The sequence below is a fragment of the Phyllostomus hastatus genome, unplaced genomic scaffold (genome assembly GCF_019186645.2).
Source record: "Phyllostomus hastatus isolate PE091 unplaced genomic scaffold, TTU_PhHast_1.1 phas_contig_17, whole genome shotgun sequence".
In the NCBI taxonomy this organism is placed as follows: domain Eukaryota; kingdom Metazoa; phylum Chordata; class Mammalia; order Chiroptera; family Phyllostomidae; genus Phyllostomus; species Phyllostomus hastatus.
The window spans coordinates 45,031,276-45,051,203 of NW_025333664.1; the positions used below are offsets into that span (position 1 = coordinate 45,031,276).

Here is a 19,928-nt window from a genome sequence, read left to right on the forward strand (position 1 = left end):
TGGCTCTCATTGATAGTTTCTATGTCCTTTTTCATGTTGATATAAGTTGCAATAAATGCCTTGTGGTTTCTCTGTAGTTTTTGGTAATTTTCACTGTGCTCATTGATCTTCTTTACAACCACTGTTTTGAACTCAGTATCGATAGTTGACTTGCCTCTATTTCATCTAGCACTCTTTCTGAGGATTCCTCCTTTCCTTTTGATTGGGGATTGTTTCTTTGTCTTCTCTTTATTTTTGAGATCGTGTTTGTTTCTGCTTCTTAAATTGATCTGTTTTGACTCCATAAGTTTGTGTTGTGAACCTCCATGATACAAGACCTGTCAGATTTGGTGGTGCAGTCTCCTTGATCTCCTGAACTTGATTTTCTTGGGATGAGCTTTGTGCTGTTTATGTTGGGTCTCTGGATGTAATTGGGTTTTGATTGTTGTTGGATCATTCTTTGGTGGGTCCTTCTTTTCATCTGGTTGTTTGAGGGTCACTCTGCCCGCTGCTTCTTATATGCTGCTGTCCAAGTGTACTGTTTTTTCTTTCTGGATCCACCTCTTGTAATGTCAGATGTTGACCCTGTCTGACCTTAGGCAGCCTGTTTGAAATTTCCAGGGATCTATTGTCTGTGACTGTCTCCTTCAGTTGTTAATCTAGTCACTCTGCATTCAGCAGTCAGGCATCTCATGCCCAAATGTTAACATTTTACATTATTATAGTGCAATGGTAAAAACTAGGAAGTTAATGTTTGTACAATATTATTAACTAATATGCTGACTTAACATTAATCTGTCAAATTAACATTTCATCAATTGTCTCACTAATTTTTTTTTCTGGAGCAGGACTTTGTTCAGTATCTCAACTTAATGAGTGCTTCAAAAATAGGGAGCTCTTATAGGCTTCTGGGTGTAGGTGATGGGGTTCAGGATATGCTATCCCAAAATATAGCACCTTGGCACACCGAAGGAGTTTGAGAAAACAGCAGAAGCAGAAGGAAATCTGATCTCCTTGCACCCTTCTCCTTTGAAAGCAGGAGATAAATCTTTCCTTTGCAAAGTGCCCTCCTTGTACCAGAAGGAATAAAACATCTTTATCATTAGAGGTGGTAAATTTAGGGCGATAAGGTATGTATAAACAAACCTTGAGACTTCTTTACCATTTACTATCCCTAGCCAGAACCCTTTTATCTTGCCAATTCTTTACAGATTTGTTTCTTTGTCTACAGGTATACAAGCTTCCTGCTCTGATCACTTATTTTGGTTATCATTCTCCTGTGGAGTCTTCAATGTACATGTGAAAATTCAATAAAATGTATGTATTTTTCTCCTATTACTCTGCCTTAATGTCAGTTTAATTCTTAGGCCAAACCAGAGACCCAGAGAAGCTACAGGAGGAATTCCTCCCTTATGTAGGTAACATCCAACCTTCAGGAGTTGTGTGATCAACATCCTTTTTTAAAAATTAAAAAAAATTTGTAGTTTTTCCACTGCCATTTGCCTCCTTATACTTCCCTCCCCCACTGCAATCACCACACTATTCTCCATGTCCATGGGTCCTTTTTCTTTTTATATTGATCCTTCTACCTGTTAACCACCGCCCCCCCACCCGATAGCTATCCAACCTGCTCTCTGAGTCTGTCTCCATTTTGCTTGTTAGTTCAGTTTACTCATTAGATTCCACGTATGAGTGAAATCGTATGGAGATTGTATTTCTCTGATTGGTTTATTTCACTTAGGATTATGTTCTTTAAGTCCATCCATGCTGTCACAAAGAGTAAAAAACTTTTTCATTTTTACACCTGAGTAGCATTCCATCGTGTAAGTGTCCCATAGTTGTTTTATCCACTCATTTACTGATGGACACTTGGGCTGCCTCCATATCTTGGTGATTGTAAATAACATTGAAGTAAACTTATGGGTCCTTATGTTCTTTTAAATTAGCATTTTGGGTTTCTTCAAATATATTTCAAGAAGTGGAATTCCTGGGCCAAAAGGCAGTTCCATTTTTAATTTTTTAAGATATCTTTACACCAATCTACATTTACACCAATCAGCAAAATCATCCCCCTTTCTCCACTTCCTTGCCAGCATTCGTTGTTTGTTGATTTATTGATGACAGTCATTCATAATAGTGTGAGGTGGTACCTCATTGTGGTTTTGATTTGTATCTTTCTGATGATTAGTGATGTTGAGCATGCTTTTATATGTCTATTGGCAATCTGTATGTTGTCTTTGGAGATTTGTCTATCAGGTCCTTTGAACATTTTTAATAGGATTTTTATGGTGTTGAGTTTTATAAATTCTTTATAAATTTTGGATATTAATCCCTTATCAGATGTGTCTGCAAATATGCACTCCTTTTCCATGGGTTGTGTTTTTATTTTGCTGATGATTTTCTTTACTGTGCAGAGCATTTTTAGTTTAATACAATCTCATTTGTTTATTTTTTCTTTTGTTTCCCTTGCCTGAGGAGATATATCAGATAAAATATTGCTGCGAGCAATGTCTAATATTTTACTGCCTATGTTTTCTTCTAGGATTTTAAAAAAAGATTTTATTTATTTATTTGTAGAGAGAGGGGAATGGAAGGAGAAAGAGAGGGAGAGAAATATCAATGTGTGGTTGCCTCTCACATGCCCCCTACTGGGGACCTGGACCTTAACCCAGGCATGTGCTCTGACTGGGAATTGAATTGGCAACCCTTTGGCTCATAGCCCATACTCAATCCACTGAGCTACACCAGCCAAGGCTCTTCTAGGATTTTTATGGTTTCAAGTCTAACATTTAAGTCTTTAATACATTTTGAATTTATTCTTGTGTGTGGCAAAAAATGGTGGTCTAGTTCCCTTTTTTTGCATGTATATTTCCAATTTTCCCAACACCATTTATTGAATAAACTGTCTTTAGCCCATCATATGTACTTGCTCCCTCTGTCAAATATTAATTGAGTATAAATGTGTGGGTTTATCCCTGGTCTCCCTATTCTGTTCCATTTATCTATATGTCTGTTTTTATGCCAGTATCATGCTGTTTTGTTTACTATGACCTTATAGTATAGTTTGATATTAGGTAGCATGATTCCTCCAAGTTCATTCTTCTTCTTCAAGATTGCTGTTGCTCTGTGTTGTCTTTTGTGATTCCATATAAATTTTTGAAATATTTGTCCTAGTTCTGTGAAATACATCATTGGACTCTTGATGGGCATTGCATTGAGTCTATGGATTGCTTTGGGTAGTATGGACATTTTGATGATGTTAATTCTTTCTATTCATGAACATGGTGTGTGCTTCACTTTTTGTATCTTCAATTTTCTTCAGTGTCTTATAATTTTCTGAGTAGAAATCTTCTCCATCCTTGGTTACAGTTATCCCTAGGTATTTTATTCTTTTTGAAGCAATTGTGAATGGGACTGTTTTCTTAATTTCTCTTTCTTATACTTCACCATTGGCATATAAACATGCAGCTGATTTCTGGATATTAATTTTGTATACTGCCACTTTACTGAAATTCATTTATAAGTTCTAGAAGTTACTTGGTGAGATCTTCAGGGTTTTCTATGTACAGTATCATGTCATCTACAAATGAAGACTGTTTTACTTCTTCCTTTTCAATTTGGATACCTTTTACTACTTTTTCTTGTCTGGTTGCTATGGCTAGGACTTCCAGTACTATGTTGAAAAAGAAAGGTGAAAGCATACATCTCTGTCTTGTTCTAGATCTTAAGGAGAACATTTGTAGTTTTTGCCTGTTGAGTATGATGTTGGCAGTGGATTTATAATATATGTCCCATATTATGTTGAGTTGCGTTCCTTCTCTTACCACTCACTATGCTGAGAGTTTTTATCATAATTGGGTGCTAGATTTTATCAAATGCTTTTCTGCATCTATTAATATGATCATGTGGTTTTTATTCTACATTTTGTTTATGTAGTATATTGTAGGGAACCAGTTTGTTTTAATCTGGCAAATGTGACTCAGCCCTGTATGGAAAGCCGACAGGAGTGAAGTGGCAGGCCTCAAACCAGGTTTTCCCATGGGAATCAGGCCTAGAAAATGCATCCAGACTCTTCTAGCTTGCTCTTGTTAAAACTCCTTTACCCTGGTCTGAAACAGTAGATGCTTAGTGCCTACCTTCAAGGTAATTTTCAAAGCCTGTGTGAATTTTCCCAAGGACAGCATAATCAGCTTGCCACCTTTCCCTTCCGCATTTATGTTCAATTCCTTGATTGTACCTAAAATGTAGATAATAGCATTCTATGCAATAGATAATAAATCCTTTTTAAAAAATATTTTTATTGTTGTTCAAGTACAGTTTTCTGCCTTTCCTGCCCACCCCTCCCCACCACCCCAGCCCTCCCCACCACCCCAACCCTCCCCACCACCCCAGCCCTCCCCACCTCCTTCCCCCATTTCCATCCCTCCTTGTTATTGTTTATATGTCCTTTATTATTGTTCCTGTAAACCCTTCACCCTTTTCCCCCATTATCTGCTTCTGGCTCCCCTCTGATAACTGTCAGCCTGTTCTCAATTTCAATGCCTTTGGCTATACTTTGCTTGCTTGTTTGATTTGTTGATTAGGCTCCTGTTAATGGTGAGATCATATGGTATTTGTCTTTCATCACCTGGCTTATTTCATTTAGCATAATGCTCTCCAGTTCCAACCTTGCTGTTGCAAAAGGTAGGAGCTCCTTTGTTCTTTCTGCTGTGTAGTATTCCATTGTGTAAATGCACCATTGTTTTTTGATCCATTCATTTACTGATGGGCACTTAGCTTGCTTCCAACACTTGGCTATTATAAATTGTGCTGCTATGAACATTGGGGTGCATAGGTTCTTTTGGATTGATGTTTCAGAGTTTTTAGGACACAATCCTAGCAGTGGAATTGCTGGGTCAAAAGACAGTTTCATTTTTATTTTATTAAGGAAAATCCATACTGCTTTCCTTAGTGGTTGTACCAGTCTGCAATCTCACCAGCAATGCACTAGGGTTCCCCTTTCTCCATACCCTCTCCAACATTTGTTATTTGTTGCTTTGTTTATGGTGGCCATTCTGACTCATGTGAAATGGTAACTCATTGTGGTTTTAATTTGCATCTCTCTGATGGCTAGCAATACTGAGTATCCTTTCATATATCTCTGGACCCTCTGTATGTCCTCCTTGGATAAGTGTCTGTTCAAGTCTTTTGCCCATTTTTTGATTGAGTTGCTTGTCTTCTTAGAGTGGAGTCATATGAGTTCTTTATATATTTTGGAGATTAAACCCTTGTCTAAGGTATCATTGGCAAATATGTTTTCCCATATGGTTGGTTCTCTTTTCATTTTAATACTGTTTTCTTTAGCTGTGCAAAAACTTTTTATTTTGATGAGATCCCATTTTTTAAATTCTTTTCTTTGTGTCCCTTGCTCTAGGGGACATATCAGTGAAAATATTGCTACATGGAATATCTGAGATTTTCCTGCCTATGTTCTCCTCTAGGACTTTAATGGTGTCATGAGTTGTATTTAAGTTTTTTATCCACCTTGAATTTATTTTTGTGTGTGATGTAAGTTGGCACTCGAGTCTCATTTTTTTGCATGTAGCTGTCCAGATCTCCCAACACCATTTGTTGAAGAGCTATCTTTGCTCCATTTTATGCTGCCTCCCCCTTTGTCAAATGTTAATTGACTGTAGAGACTTGGGTTTATTTCTGGGCTCTCTATTCTATTCCATTGGTCCATGTGTCTGTTCTTCTGCCAGTACCAGGCTGTTTTGATTACAGTGGCCTTATAATATATTTTGATATCAGGGATTGTGATTCCTCCTAATTTGCTCTTCTTCCTCAAATTTTCTGTACTTATTTGGGGTCATTTATGGTTATATATAAATTTTTAAAATGTTTGTTTTATATCTGTGAAGTATGCTGTCGGTACTTTAATGGGTATTGTATTGAATCTATAAATTGCTTTGGGTAATATGAACATTTTGATGATGTTAATTCTTCTGATCCATGAATATGGTATATGTTTCCATTTGTTTGTGTCTTCCTTAATTTCTTTCTTCAGTGTTGTATAGTTTTCTGAGTGCAGGTCTCTTACCTCCTTGGTTCAGTTTATTCCTAGGTGTTTTATTTTTCTTGTTGGTATATCAAATGGGATTTTTTCCCTGATTTCTGTTTCTGATTTTTCATTGTTGGTGCACAAAAATGCCTTTGATTTCTGGATATTGACTTTGTATCCTGTTGTTTTGCCTAATTCATTTATTAGGTCAAGCAGTTTTTTGGTGGAGTCTATAAGGCTTTCTATATACTATCATGTCATCTGCAAACAATGACAGTTTTGTTTCCTCTTTTCCAATTTGGATGTCTTTTCTTTTCTTGTTTGATTGATGTGACTATGACTTTCAATACTATGTTGAATAAAAGTGGTGAAAGTGGACAACCTTATCTTGTTCCTGATCTTAGTGGGAAAGTTTTCAGTTTCTGCCCATTGAGTATGATGTTGGCTGTAGGTCTCTCATATCTTACTTTTATTATTGTGAGAAAGACTCCCTTTGTTCCAACTTTGCTGAGTGTTTTTATCAAAATGGGTGTGTACCTTATCATCTGCTTTTTTTGCATCTATTGATATGATCATGTGATTTTTGTCCTTGCTTTTGTTTATGTGATGTATTGCATTTATTGATTTGCAAATAGTTTACCATTCTTGCATCCCTGGGATATATGTCACTTGATCATGGTGTATGATCATTTTAATGTATTGCTGGTTGCAGTTTGCCATTATTTTGTTGAGGATTTTAGTGTCTATATTCATCAGTGATATTGGCCTGAAGTTTTCTTTCTTTGTTACATCTTTATCTGGTTTTGGGATTAGGATGATGCTTGCTTCATAAGAAGAATTTGGGAGTCCTCCATCTTATTGAATTTTTTGGAATAGTCTGTGGAGGATAGGAGTTAGCTCTTCCTTAAATGTTTATAGAATTCTCCTGTGAAACCATCTGATCCAGGGCTTTTGTTTGTTGGGAGTTTTTTGATTACTGCTTCAATTTCATCAGCTGTTATTGGTCTGTTCAGGCTTTCTGCTTCTTTTTCATTGAGTTTTGGAAGATTCTATTTTTCTAGAAATTTGTCCATTTCACCTAGGTTTTCAAATTTCTAGGCACACAGTTATTCCTAGTAATTTCTTATAATCCTTTGTATCTCTGTAATATCAGTTGTAATCTCTCCTCTTTCATTTCTGATTGTGTTCATTTGGTCCTCTTTCTTTTTTTTCTGGATGAGCATGCTTAAAGACTTGTCAAATTTGTTAATTTTTTCAAAGAACCAGCTCCTGGTTCATTAATTCTTGGAACTGTTCTTTTAGTCTCCATGCCATTTAATTCTGTTCTGGTCTTGGTTATTTACTTCTTTCTACTTGCTCTGGGCTGTCTTTGTTGTTGTTCTTCAAGTACTTGTAGGTGTAGGATTCGGTTGTTTATTTGAAATATCTCTTTTTTCTTTTCTTTTCTTTTTTAGGTAGGCCCATATAGCTATGAACTTCCCTCTCAGGACTGCCATTGCTCTGTCCCATAAGTTTTGGGTTATTGTGCATACATTTTCATTTGTTTCCAGGAACATTTTTATTTCCTCCTTGATGTCCTTCTTGACCCATTCACTGTTTACTAGCGTGCTATTCAATCTCCATGAGTTTGAGTGTTTTTGACTTTTTACCTTGAGGTTTGTTTCCAGTTTCAGTCCCTTGTGTTCAGAGAAAATGCTTGATATGATTTCAATTTTCTTGAATTTGTTGAGGCTTGTTTTGTGACCTATCATGTGAGTTATCTTTGAAAATGTTCCATGTGCATTTGAAAAGAATGTGTATTTTGTTTCTTTGGGATGAAAGGCTCCACATAACAATTAAGTTCATTTGATGTAGGACGTCATCCAATGCCTCAATATCTTTGTTGATACTTTGTTTGGAAGACCTCTTCATTTTTGACAGTGGGGTTTCAAATCTCCCACTATGATTGCATTGCTGTCAATATTTTTCTTGAAGTCTTCCAAGATTTTCTTTATGTATTTGGGTGCTCCTATGTTGGGTGCATATACATTCACAATGTTTATGTCTTCTTGATGGATTCTTCCTTTGAGTATTATGAAGTGACCTTCTAGGTCTCTTTTTAAGGCTCTCTTTTTGAAGTCTGTTTTGTCTGATATGAGTATTGCTAACCTGTTTTTTTTTTCCCTGTCCATTTTCTTGGAATATTTGTTTCCAGCCCTTAGCTTTCAGTCTGTGTAGGTCTTTTGTTCTGAGGCAGGTCTCTTGTAGGCAGCATATGTGTGAGTCATGCTTTCTTACACATTCAGCTACTCTATGCCTTTGAATTTGAACATTTAATACATTTACATTTAAGGTTATTATTGATAGGTAGTTATTCATTGCCATTTTTTCATACCGGTGTTTCTCTCGCTCTCACTCTGTTCCTTCCTTTTCTTAAAGCAGTTCCTTTAGCATCTCTTGCAGAGCTCATTTGGTGGAGGTGTATTCTTTTAGACGTCTTTTGTCTGGGAAGCTCCTTATTTAGCCTTCCATTTTAATTAAGAGCCTTGGTAAGTAGAGTAATTTTGGTTGCAGGCCTCTGGTTCTCATTACTTAGAATATTTCTTGCCATTCTCTTCTGTCTTGGAGCATTTCTGTTGAGAAATCAGCTGCTAGCTGTATTGGGGCTCCTTTGGTTGTTACTGATTTTCTTCTCCCTTGCTGCCTTTAGGATCTTTTCTTTGTCTTAGAATTTTGGCATTTAATTATGATGTGTATTGAAATGGGCTTTTTTGTGTTCCTCTAGATTGGGATTCTCTGTATTTGTGTGACTTTTTCTCTCATCAAATTAAGGAAGTTTTCCATTACTACTTTTTCAAACAGGTTTTCTATCCCTTGCTCTTCTCCTTCTCCTTTTGGTATCCCTATTACACGGATATTGTTACATTTCATGTTGTCTTGCAGCTCCCTTACCACCTGTTCATTCTTTCTGAGTCTTTTTTCTTATTGTTGCTCTATCTTGAAAGTTTTTTGTACCTTGTCCTCCAACTCACTGATTCAATTCTCTTCTTCATCCAGCCTGCTTATAATTACTTCTAATGCATTTTTTATTTCTCAGATTTTATTGATCATTTCTTCTTGTTTTTTTTTGTTTGTTTATAGTTTCCATTTCATTTTTATGCTGATGTAGTTCTCACTCAGTTCCTTGGTAGTTGTCTGTGAGCTCCTTGAGCATCTTTATAACCATTCATTTGGATTCTATATCCGACAGTTTGGTTGTCTCCATTTCATTTAACTCTTTCAGCTGTGAAGTCTTCCATTTCTTTTGATTGCATGTTCTTTGTTGTCTCCTTATTTCAGTTGACTCTTTTGGTTTGTTTCTGTGCTTCCTGATGTTTTGCTTCGTTAGCCGTCTCTGTAGGGTGAACTTCTATGGTAGGAATTCTGTAAGGTTCAGTGGTGTGGTCTCTGATCTTCTTGACTGAATGCTCTAGGTTTTCCCTTTCTTCTGTTTGTGTGGGTTTTCTTGTTGTACTTGGGTTTGTACCTTTTGGTGGTTCCTTTAATGGTGATTTTTCTCCTCCACCAGGTATACTGATATTTGCAGCTCCCACCTATTCTTGTGTGTGATCCATGGCAGGGGGTAGGCAAAATGGATTAATATAGCAGGAGAGTATTTTATGGGATTTAAAGTACCAGCAAGTAGAGAAGAGATGGGAGGTTCTTTGAATAGGTGTAGTGTTAACTGTGATATTTTACCCATTTATCCACTTTTTATAAAGGGTGAAAGAGAGATAAGACTCTTGTTAGAGGGGAGGGGAATTGTGAGCTGAATCCAGAAAACAGAGCACTTGTGCAAGGTTATATGATGAAATATAGTGAGAGTAAAGTATAGAAAGTAGATGTAGAGACTTCTGGCAAGATGGAGGCATAGGTGGATGCATCATAGCTCCACGCACAACCAAGATTGGAACAACAACAATTTAGAGGCAGAATAACACCCAGAACTGATAGAGAATTTATCTGAATGGAAGTTGGACAGCCAAGAAGTTGAAGTAGACCCGTTAATCCAGACCGGTAGGAGAGGTGGACAGGCAGAGAAGAGCAGCCGAGTGGGGGTCGAGGGCCTGTGGAGAACAGGAAGAACTGGGTGCATAAGGCAACCAAGAGTGTGTAAGGTATCTGGGGTGCACAAGGTCACAGCGGGTGGACCCTGAGTATGCAAGCGGCCTCTGGCGGACCCAGTGAGGTGGTGATTGTGGAGCAGGGCAGAGCACGCAACCCAGGATCCCAAGGAAGGGACTGAGGTCCCAGGATAATGAAGCTACAACCATTGTTCCCTCCCACCCCCACCCCCACATACAACTCCACAATTTAGTGACTGGGGTGCCCAGCCCTGGTGAACACCTAAGGCTCTGCCCCTCACCATAACAGGAGTGACCAGACCAAAATAAATAAATAAATAAAAGAGAGGGTGAGAGAGAGACATATCTAGAGACATCTCTCAAACAGAAGAACAGATCAATGCCCCAGGACTCATCCTTTGAGTGACCAAGAGATAGCCAATCTATCAGATGCACATTTCAAAACACTGGTGATCAGGAAGTTCACAGAATTGGTTGATTTTGGGCACAAATTAGATGAACAAATGCAGGTTACCATAAAAGAGATGAAGGAAGATGCACAGAGAACCAATAGTGAAGGGAAGGAACCTGGGACTCAAAACAATAGAGTGGACCAGAAGGAAGAAAGAAACAACCAAACAGAAAAGAATGGAGAAGTAAGAATTCAAAAAAAAAATGAGGAGAAGCTTAGGAACCTCCAGGACATCTTTAAACATTCCAACATCTGAATTATAGGGCTACCAGAAGGAGAAGAGGAAAAGCAACAGATTGAACATGTATTTGAACAAATAATAAAGGAGAACTTTCCCACTCTGGCAAAGGAAATAGACTTCCAGGAAATCCAGGAAGCTCAGAGAGCCCCAAAGAAGTTGGACCCAAGAAGAAACACACCAAGGCACATCATAATTACATTAGCCAAGGTAAAAATGAAGGAGAGAATCCTAGAAGCAGCAAGAGATAAGGGGACAGTCACCTACAAAGGAGTTCCCATCAGACTGTCAGCTGATTTCTCAAAAGAAACCTTACAGGCAAGGAGGGGCTGGAAAGAAGTATTCCAAGTCATGAAAGACAAGGACCTATATCCCAGATTACTCTATCCAGCAAAGCTTTCATTTAGAATGGAAGGGCAGATAAAGTGCTTCTCAGATAAGGTCAAGTTAAAAGAGTTCATCATCACCAAGCCCTTATTATATGAAATGTTAAAGGGACTCATCTAAGAAAAGAAGATTTAAAACAAAACATGTATAGTAAAAGGACAGCAAACTCACAATTATTAACAACCACACCTAAAGCAAAACCAAAAGAAACTAAGCAAACAACTAGAACAGGAACAGAACCACAGAAATGGAGATCACATGGAGGGTTAGCAACAGGGGAGTGGGAAGAGGAGAGAGGGGGGAAAGGTACAGAGAATAAGTAGTATAGATTGTAGGTTGAAAATAGATAGGGGGAGGGTAAGAATAGTATGAGAAATGTAGAAGCTAAAGAACTTATGACACATGGACATGAACAAAGCGGGGGATGTGGGTGGGAGAGGGTGTACAGGGTGGAGGGGAGTGAAGGGGAGAAAATGGGACAACTGTAACAGCATAACCAATAAAATATATTTTAAAAAAAGAAAAGAAAATATATGTAGTGGGAGAGAGAATAGAGTTAACCACAACAATAATAATGTTCAGGATTAAAGTGAAGTGGACTGAGATCATTGAGGGTTGCTGTTTAGTATATACAATTGTATGGAACAATTATTTACAACAGTACTAGAATGACAATACTATGACAAGAAATATGTGGTTTGGATAACCAGAATAGGAAGTACCCAATCAAGAGTTGTGTGTTATTAAAACATTGGTGAAGTGAAAGAAGGAAAATTGAAATACAACACAGAGAGAAGGAAAACCATTCAGGCAATGCAGTTGAACATGGAAATAAAATGAGGAAAACTAAACATAAGGAAGAGAATTAAAAAAATAAAATAAAACTGGTAAAAAATAATTGCAAGATAATAATACTAATACACAATAAAATCCCAGCTCTGTGGGATAGCGAAGTGACATTTGTCTCAGTTTCTCAGTTTTTGGGGTTAGTCTTGTGCTCCCCTTTTCTATCTGTCTCTGGGCCCTTTGTATTTCTGCATCTTACTGTCTCACTTGAAGGAAGAAGAAATTAAGAAGGTGGGAGAAAGAGAGAGGATCCAAAAAGAAAAGAAAAAAAAAGATAATAGTAAGCCTCCTGCTGACTTTAAACCTGTTCAGTAAGTTCTGTTGATCTTCCTAGATACCACAGGAAGAGGAGGCTGGGCTTCATTTGTCTCCTTCCCTTTTGTTCTGAGAGAAAGAGGACCAGGTTTGGGTCACACTATTCACAGCTTCCCAGCCTCCAGCCCAGGTCTTCCATGAGCTGCCAGGCTCAAATCAGCCACTCAGCTGCTCACAGTGTGAATCTGTCTCCAGCGTGGAGCCTGAGACAAGTGGGACACATGGTTTCCCTATGCTACTGTCTCTGGGTTTGCAGTGTGAGACTAGCAGAGTGCATGTTTACCCTCCTCCACTCAGTCTGGGAGTGCTCAGTGCAAGACAGGCGGGGTGTATGGTTCAGCTTGGCTACTGTCTCTGGGCATGCAGTACCAGACAGGCAAGGCGCACGGTTCCCTTCCACTGCTCACTTTGGGTGAGCAGCTGAAATCTCCCTCAGGGTGCACCAAGCACTGCTGGAGAGTTCCTTACAAAGCAGCTGCCCAATGTTCTTAACAAGCACGTGGCTTTTCACACAGCCCCACTTTTCAACCAGTCCTAGTCAAGGTCTGACATGGCCCAACCCCTCTCTTCCCTAGGTGTCACCCGGCACCCCAGTTTCTCTGGTGCCAGTGTCCACAGTCCCAGTGGATATGTACTGCCTCTGTGTATCTCCCACTTAGTCTCTACTTCCCCCAGCAACTTCTAGTACCCAGGTCCCTCCTGGTGCCAGGCTGCCCTCCCTACTCAGGTAGGGGAGGCAGCTGGTATTCTAACTCTCTTCCCTGTATCTTGTAGCATGCACCAGGCCAGGGGCCAGAGCATTCTTGGTCCTGGTGCAGATCCCAGGGACCTTACCGTTACAGCTCACTCTCTTCACTGTCTATTTTTCAATGTCCTCTGCAGTTTTTTGCCTCCAATCTTCATATAAGCTGGGATTCCACTGGCTGTTCACTCTGGTCTTCAGAAGATTGGCTAGGTGTTCCAGCTGGACACAGGGAGAACTGGGCTCCACTCCCACCTACCTTGCCGTCATCCTCCCATCCCTAATAAACCCCTCTTTGATGTAAGACCCGAGGGGAAAAAAAAACACTAAAAGCCTGTACAGGCAAGAGTTGAAGTGCTCTCCCCTTGGGAAAGTGGCCAATGTGCTCTCCCCTTGAGAGAAGTGGCCGCAGGACTTTCATGTTAAGAGAGTACCCATACCATCCCTTTTTCTCCACAGGACTATTGTAGTCTGTGAGCATTTGTTCTCGTTTTCAGCCACAACACGCAGACTCTGCTGCCCGGAGTCTGCCACAGTATATTACCTTTATTGATTTGCAAGCATTTTTCCTAACTTTTATTCCTGAAATAAAGTCTTCTTGATCATGGTGTTTGATTCTTTTGATATATTACTGTATTTGGTTTGCTAATATTTCATCAAGGATATTGGCCTGTGATTTTTTTTTGTAGCATCTTTATCTGGTTTTGAAATTAGAATAATGCTGAGTAAAATGAGCTTGGGTGTCTTCCCTGCTCTTGAATTTTTTTAAATAGTTTCAGGAGAGGTGTTAATTCCTCTTGGAATGTTTGGTAAAACTCAACTGTGAAGCCATCTGGTCCAGGGATTTTGTTTGTTGAGATATTTTTGATTACTACTTCAATTTCTCTAGGTATAATCTGTCTACTCAGATTCTCTGACCTTCCTGATTTAGATTGGGGAGATCGTATGTTTCTAGGAAATTATCTATTTCACTTAGGTTGTCTACTTTTTTGGCATATAGGTTTTCATAATATTTTCTTATAATTCTTTGTATTTCTTTGGGCCAGTTGTTATTTATCCTCTTTCATTTCTGATTTTATTCATTTGGGCCCTCTCTTTTTTCCTTGATGAGTCTGGTTAAAGGTTTGTCAGTCTCATTTATCTTTACAAAGAACCAGCTCATTGGTCATTTTTTTAGACTCCATTTCATTTATTTTTGCTCTGATCTTTATTATTTCTTTCCTTCTACTCACTTTGGGCTTTGTCTGTTGTTTGTTTTCAAGTTTCTTTAAGTGTAAAGTTAGATTGTTTATTTGAATCTTTTCTTGTTTCTTGAGATATACCTGTAGTGTTATGAATTTTACTATCAGGACAGCTTTCCCACAAATTTTGGGTTGTGTTCCCATTTTCATTTGTTTCAAGGTACCTATAGATGTCTTCCTTGATATCATCATTGTCCTATTCATTGTTTAACCTTGAAGGAGTCACAGCTGATCTGAGAGAGATAAATAAACTATTTTTTTAAATATTGTTACATATATTGGGTACAAAGCAGTCCTGCTTTAGGTTCAAGGTCATGACTAGCTGCATGTTTGTATGTGACTAATGTTAGGCCATAATGTTTAAATTGTTAGTTTGGTTATAACGTGTGTTTTGTTAGAGTGTGTGATATTTGATTGTAAATTTTATCTGAGAGATACCACTTATCAAAATATTTTTGCAAGTATTGTGAAAAGTATTTATGTCTTGAGCTTAGCAATATGGATTGCAATGACTGTTACAAATGTATTGCAAAACCAACTATTGAAGATTCTGATTAGTTAATGTTAAAGATTTTTTTGCTTGTATTTTTTAGCAATATCCATGTTTCTGTTATTTGAAAAGAAAAATTTTTAGTTTTCATGTTTTCATATTTCTTTGTTTAATAATTTTCTAGATTATAACTGAAAATAAATGAAAAAATCACTTATTTTACTATGTAAATATAATAAGTAAAATTTTGCAGTTTAAATTTTTTTTCTCATTTCAGCACATACTAGTAATGAATGTGTCTCTTGGATACACGTGATCTATACTGTAATTTTTTTGACTGTGAATTCCCCAGGGTTAATAACATGTTATTTAGCTTTCATGTCTGTCTATATTTTTCAGTTTTCTTCTTGTGAATTGTAGTTTCATAGCATTGTGATCAGAGATGTTTGATATGATTTCTATCTTCAATTTATTGAGATTTGTGTTTTAATTGTAGTCTGTCCTATAGAATGTTCCATGTGCATTTGAAAAGTATGTATATTCTGCTGGTTTGAGATGAAATGCTCTGTTGATATTAATTAAATCTATTTAATCTAGTGCATCATTTAAGGTTGTCATGTCCTTATTGATTTTCTGTCTGGAATATCTATCTGTTGATGTCAATAGGGTATTAAAATCCCCTGCTATGACTGTATTTCTGTTAATCTCTTCCTTTATGTCCATCAAGATTTGCTTTACATATTTGATATTTTTAATATATTTTATTGGTTATGCTGTTACAGTTGTCCCATTTTCTCCCCTTCACTCCCCTCCACCCTGTACACCCTCTCCCACCCACATCCCCCGCTTTGTTCATGTCCATGTGTCATAAGTTCTTTAGCTTCTACATTTCTCATACTATTCTTACCCTCCCCCTATCTATTTTCAACCTACAATCTATACTACTTATTCTCTGTACCTTTCCCCCCCTCTCCTCTTCCCACTCCCCCTGTTGCTAACCCTCCATGTGATCTCCATTTCTGTGGTTCTGTTCCTGTTCTAGTTGTTTGCTTAGTTTCTTTTGGTTTTGCTTTAGGTGTGGTTGTTAATAATTGTGAGTTTGCTGTCCTTTTACTATACATGTTTTGTTTTAAATCTTCTTTTCTTAGATGAGTCCCTTTAACATTTCATATAATAAGGGCTTGGTGATGATGAACTCTTTTAACTTGACCTTATCTGAGAAGCACTTTATCTGCCCTTCCATTCTAAATGAAAGCTTTGCTGGATAGAGTAATCTGGGATATAGGTCCTTGTCTTTCATGACTTGGAATACTTCTTTCCAGCCCCCTCCTTGCCTGTAAGGTTTCTTTTTGAGAAATCAGCTGACAGTCTGATGGGAACTCCTTTGTAGGTGACTGTCCCCTTATCTCTTGCTGCTTCTAGGATTCTCTCCTTCATTTTTACCTTGGCTAATGTAATTATGATGTGCCTTGGTGTGTTTCTTCTTGGGTCCAACTTCTTTGGGGCTCTCTGAGCTTCCTGGATTTCCTGGAAGTCTATTTCCTTTGCCAGAGTGGGAAAGTTCTCCTTTATTATTTGTTCAAATACATGTTCAATCTGTTGCTTTTCCTCTTCTCCTTCTGGTAGCCCTATAATTCAGATGTTGGAATGTTTAAAGATGTCCTGGAGGTTCCTAAGCTTCTCCTCATTTTTTTTTGAATTCTTACTTCTCCATTCTTTTCTGTTTGGTTGTTTCTTTCTTCCTTCTGGTCCACTCTATTGTTTTGAATCCCAGGTTCCTTCCCATCACTATTGGTCCCCTGTTCAGTTTCCTTCATTTCTTTTATCATAACATGCATTTGTTCATCTAATTTGTGCCCAAAATCAACCAATTCTGTGAACTTCCTGATCACTAGTGTTTTGAACTGTGCATCTGATAGATTGGCTATCTCTTTGTCGCTTAAAAGGATGAGTTCTGGGGCATTGATTTGTTCTTCTGTTTGAGCCATCTCTCTCTCTTTTTTTTTGGTCTGGTTGCTCCTGTTATGGTGAGGGGCAGAGCCTTAGGTGTTCACCAGGGTTGGGCACCCTAGTCACTAGATTGTGAAGTTGTGTGTGGGGGTGGGGTTGAGAGGGAACAATGGTGTAGCTTCGTTCTCTGTGGGACCTCAGTCTCTCCTCTGGGATCCTGGGTTGCATGCTCTGCCCTGCTCCACAATCACTACCTCACTGGGTCTGCCAGCTGCCGCTTTCATACTTAGGGTTCACCCGCTGAGATCTTGCATGCCCCAGATGCCTTACACACCCCTGGGTGTCTCATGAGCCCAACTCTCTCTGCTTTCCACACCATGACTCGAGCCTGGCTGCTCATCTCTGTCCCTCCTACTGGTCTGGATGAACGGGTCTATTTCAACTTCTTGGCTGTCCTACTTCCATTCAGATAAATTCTCCGTCAGTTCTGGGGTTATTCTGCCTCTAAATTGTTGTTGTTCCAATCTTGGTTGTGTGTGGAGGTATGGTGCATCCACCTATGCTTCCGTGTTGGCCAGAAGTCCACATATTTGATATGTTTTTAAAAAATTATTTAAGTGAAGATAGGACACTGAGCATCCTTGAACCCTGTTTCAATATGTCTGTACTGCCCCATCCCCAAATGCAGTGTGTCTATCCTCATTGTTCCCTGTGCTTCTGTCTGGTCCTCGCATAAGGTCAAGTGGCTATGCCACCCCTTCATGCTCTCCCTCTGCCTGTGGTTCCCACCCACAACCTGCCAAGCCACATGCACCCAGAGTCAATGTCCCAAAGACCCTCACCCCCAAAAGTCCACAGTTTATGGCCTGGTAGTAGGGAGGGGGAAACCAAGGCACAGGACGGAGAGTGCTGCCTGTTTCTGAGAACCGGGAACCCTGCCTACAGTAGGTTGGGTCAATACTGAAGGTGTTAAACTTGTGGGGAAACTTAGGGTTCCTGATCTAGAGGTAAACCTGGGGATTGCTTCCTCCTGGTTGAGGGGTATGGTTGCTGCTGCAGAGATAGGCAATTGCAGGTTTCCATTCCTGGGGCTTGACTATGTATCTAGGAGTGGCCCTGGTAGTAGGGATGGCCCTGTGCCAGGGGTGTGGCCATCCCCTGTTGTGGGCCCCTGAAGACCCCTTCTCCATGCTGTGGAATGGACCATCAGTACACTGTAGAGCCCGTTTTGGTGTGCACCTGCCACTAGAGACCCTGAGTATCACAGTCAACTGTGCCTAGTGTTTCCATGGCCAGAATATCACCACTTCCATAGAAACCAGCTTGGCTTCTTCCTTATTTTTGGCTCAGGGGCACAGCTCACAATGGGGGCATCCCTCAAGCTGTGCTCCTTGACCACCACCCAGCATGGGCTGCTTACCAGATCTACCATAGCCTGGGACCTGTCTTTGTTGGCCTGGCAGTGCTAGACTGGGAAGAATGGTGTCCACACTGGGCTAGGAACTGGAGCTGCCACCAAACCTATTAGGAAGGCCCAGGGGCTTGGGCACAGTGGTAATTCCCTGACCTGGGCCCTCAGGAGCAGCTCCACAAGTCCTGTACTGGCTTTGAACAAGCAACCCATACACTGATGGAGGGCACACTATGGTTGGGCTAGGCACCACAGCCTCATGGACTCTCGGGATTCTGTTACTTCCTGGCCTGTGGCAATGGTTGGCATAGTATGGCTTCCATTACATGGGCCACTGACATGCAGCCACCTGTGCCTGCAATACCCAAGTGCATTGGCTCTGGGCTACCTCCAGCTCCTTCTTCTCCAGCATTTACCTCCCACCCAGGCTGCCATCTGCTCATGTTTGATATTACCTGGAAGAGGCCTTCCAAGTTGTCTGTGCTGGGCATCCACATCCCCTCTCTATCCTGGTCTGTGATTAGACTTTCTTCACACATCAGAGATCTGGGGGGTTCCTGTCTCAGGATGATCTTGTGCAGACCACAATACTGGGGGCAGCTGGGATGGTGCTCTGGGGAGACCTCAGCATCTCCAGCTTTGAAAAGTGCTGGCATCTTCATGACTACCTGGTAGATACCCTGGGACCTTATGTAATTAATGTGACCAGGGTGGCAAAGAGCCTGCAGTTACTAGTGGTGCAATGGCCATGAGAACTATGCCCGGTGAGACCTAGGGCAGCTAGAAGCCTTTCTATACCTGTAGCCAGATGGTATCCCTGGAGCTTGGGAGTTCTTTTGCTGCCACTGTTACTGGGGCTGGGCAGGCCCCACCTGTCAGGAGCCCTGACCTAAGCCTGGACCTGAAGAAACAGCATGAACCCAGAAGTCATCTGCCATAACCCTCTTGTCCCTGCTGCTGTTTCCTAGTCCTTGAAGATTCTGTCCTACTCTTGTTCTACTCAGCTTAGCCAGTCCTCCCATACACATACCCAACTTTCCATGGGATTCCTGGGGAGTAGAAGGGGTCAGAAGAAAACATTTACACTTTTAAAACCAGAGGCCCTTTGAGATCACCTGATTCCTTCGAAAAAGGAAATAGTCCCAGGGAGAGAGACAGGGTTCCAGATGGCTAAGGTTGTCAGTGCAGGGTTCCATTTATATACATCATTTGGTCCATGGAGAGGTAGAAAGAGATCTGTCCAAGGACAGGTGGGCCTTAAGAGCTTGGCTAAGGTCTGTAAGTGCTAAACTGTTGTATGTCATTTGCTTTCATCATAGTCACTTCTCCCTTCAAAAATTTTTATTTACAGTTGAAATACAAATTATATTTGATTCAGGTGTACAACATAGTTATTTGACATTTATATAACTTACGAAGTGATCACCCCAGTAAGTCTAGTGCTCATCTGGTACCATATGTAGTCATTCCAATATTATTAACTATATATCTCATGCTGTAATTACATCCCTGTGACTGTTTTTATAACTGGAAATTTATACAATTTAATCCCTCCTGCCTTTTTTACCTATCTCTTCAATCCTTCTCCCATCTGGCAACCATAGAAACTGCATGATTAACTTCTGAATAAGTAAGGCTCACAGTGTCTTCCTCCATCACAGGTATGTTGGATTTACATCACAAAGCTCTGCTGGGGTCATACCAAGATAGCTAGAGCCAGTGCCAGGGCCCACAG

At 39.8% G+C, this 19,928-nt stretch overlaps 1 pseudogene; it reads left to right on the forward strand.

Moving 5' to 3' along the window:
- The window catches only part of LOC123814704, a 29,353-nt pseudogene extending 10,220 nt beyond the window's left edge, over positions 1-19,133 (forward strand).
- The last annotated feature ends 795 nt before the right edge of the window (positions 19,134-19,928 follow it).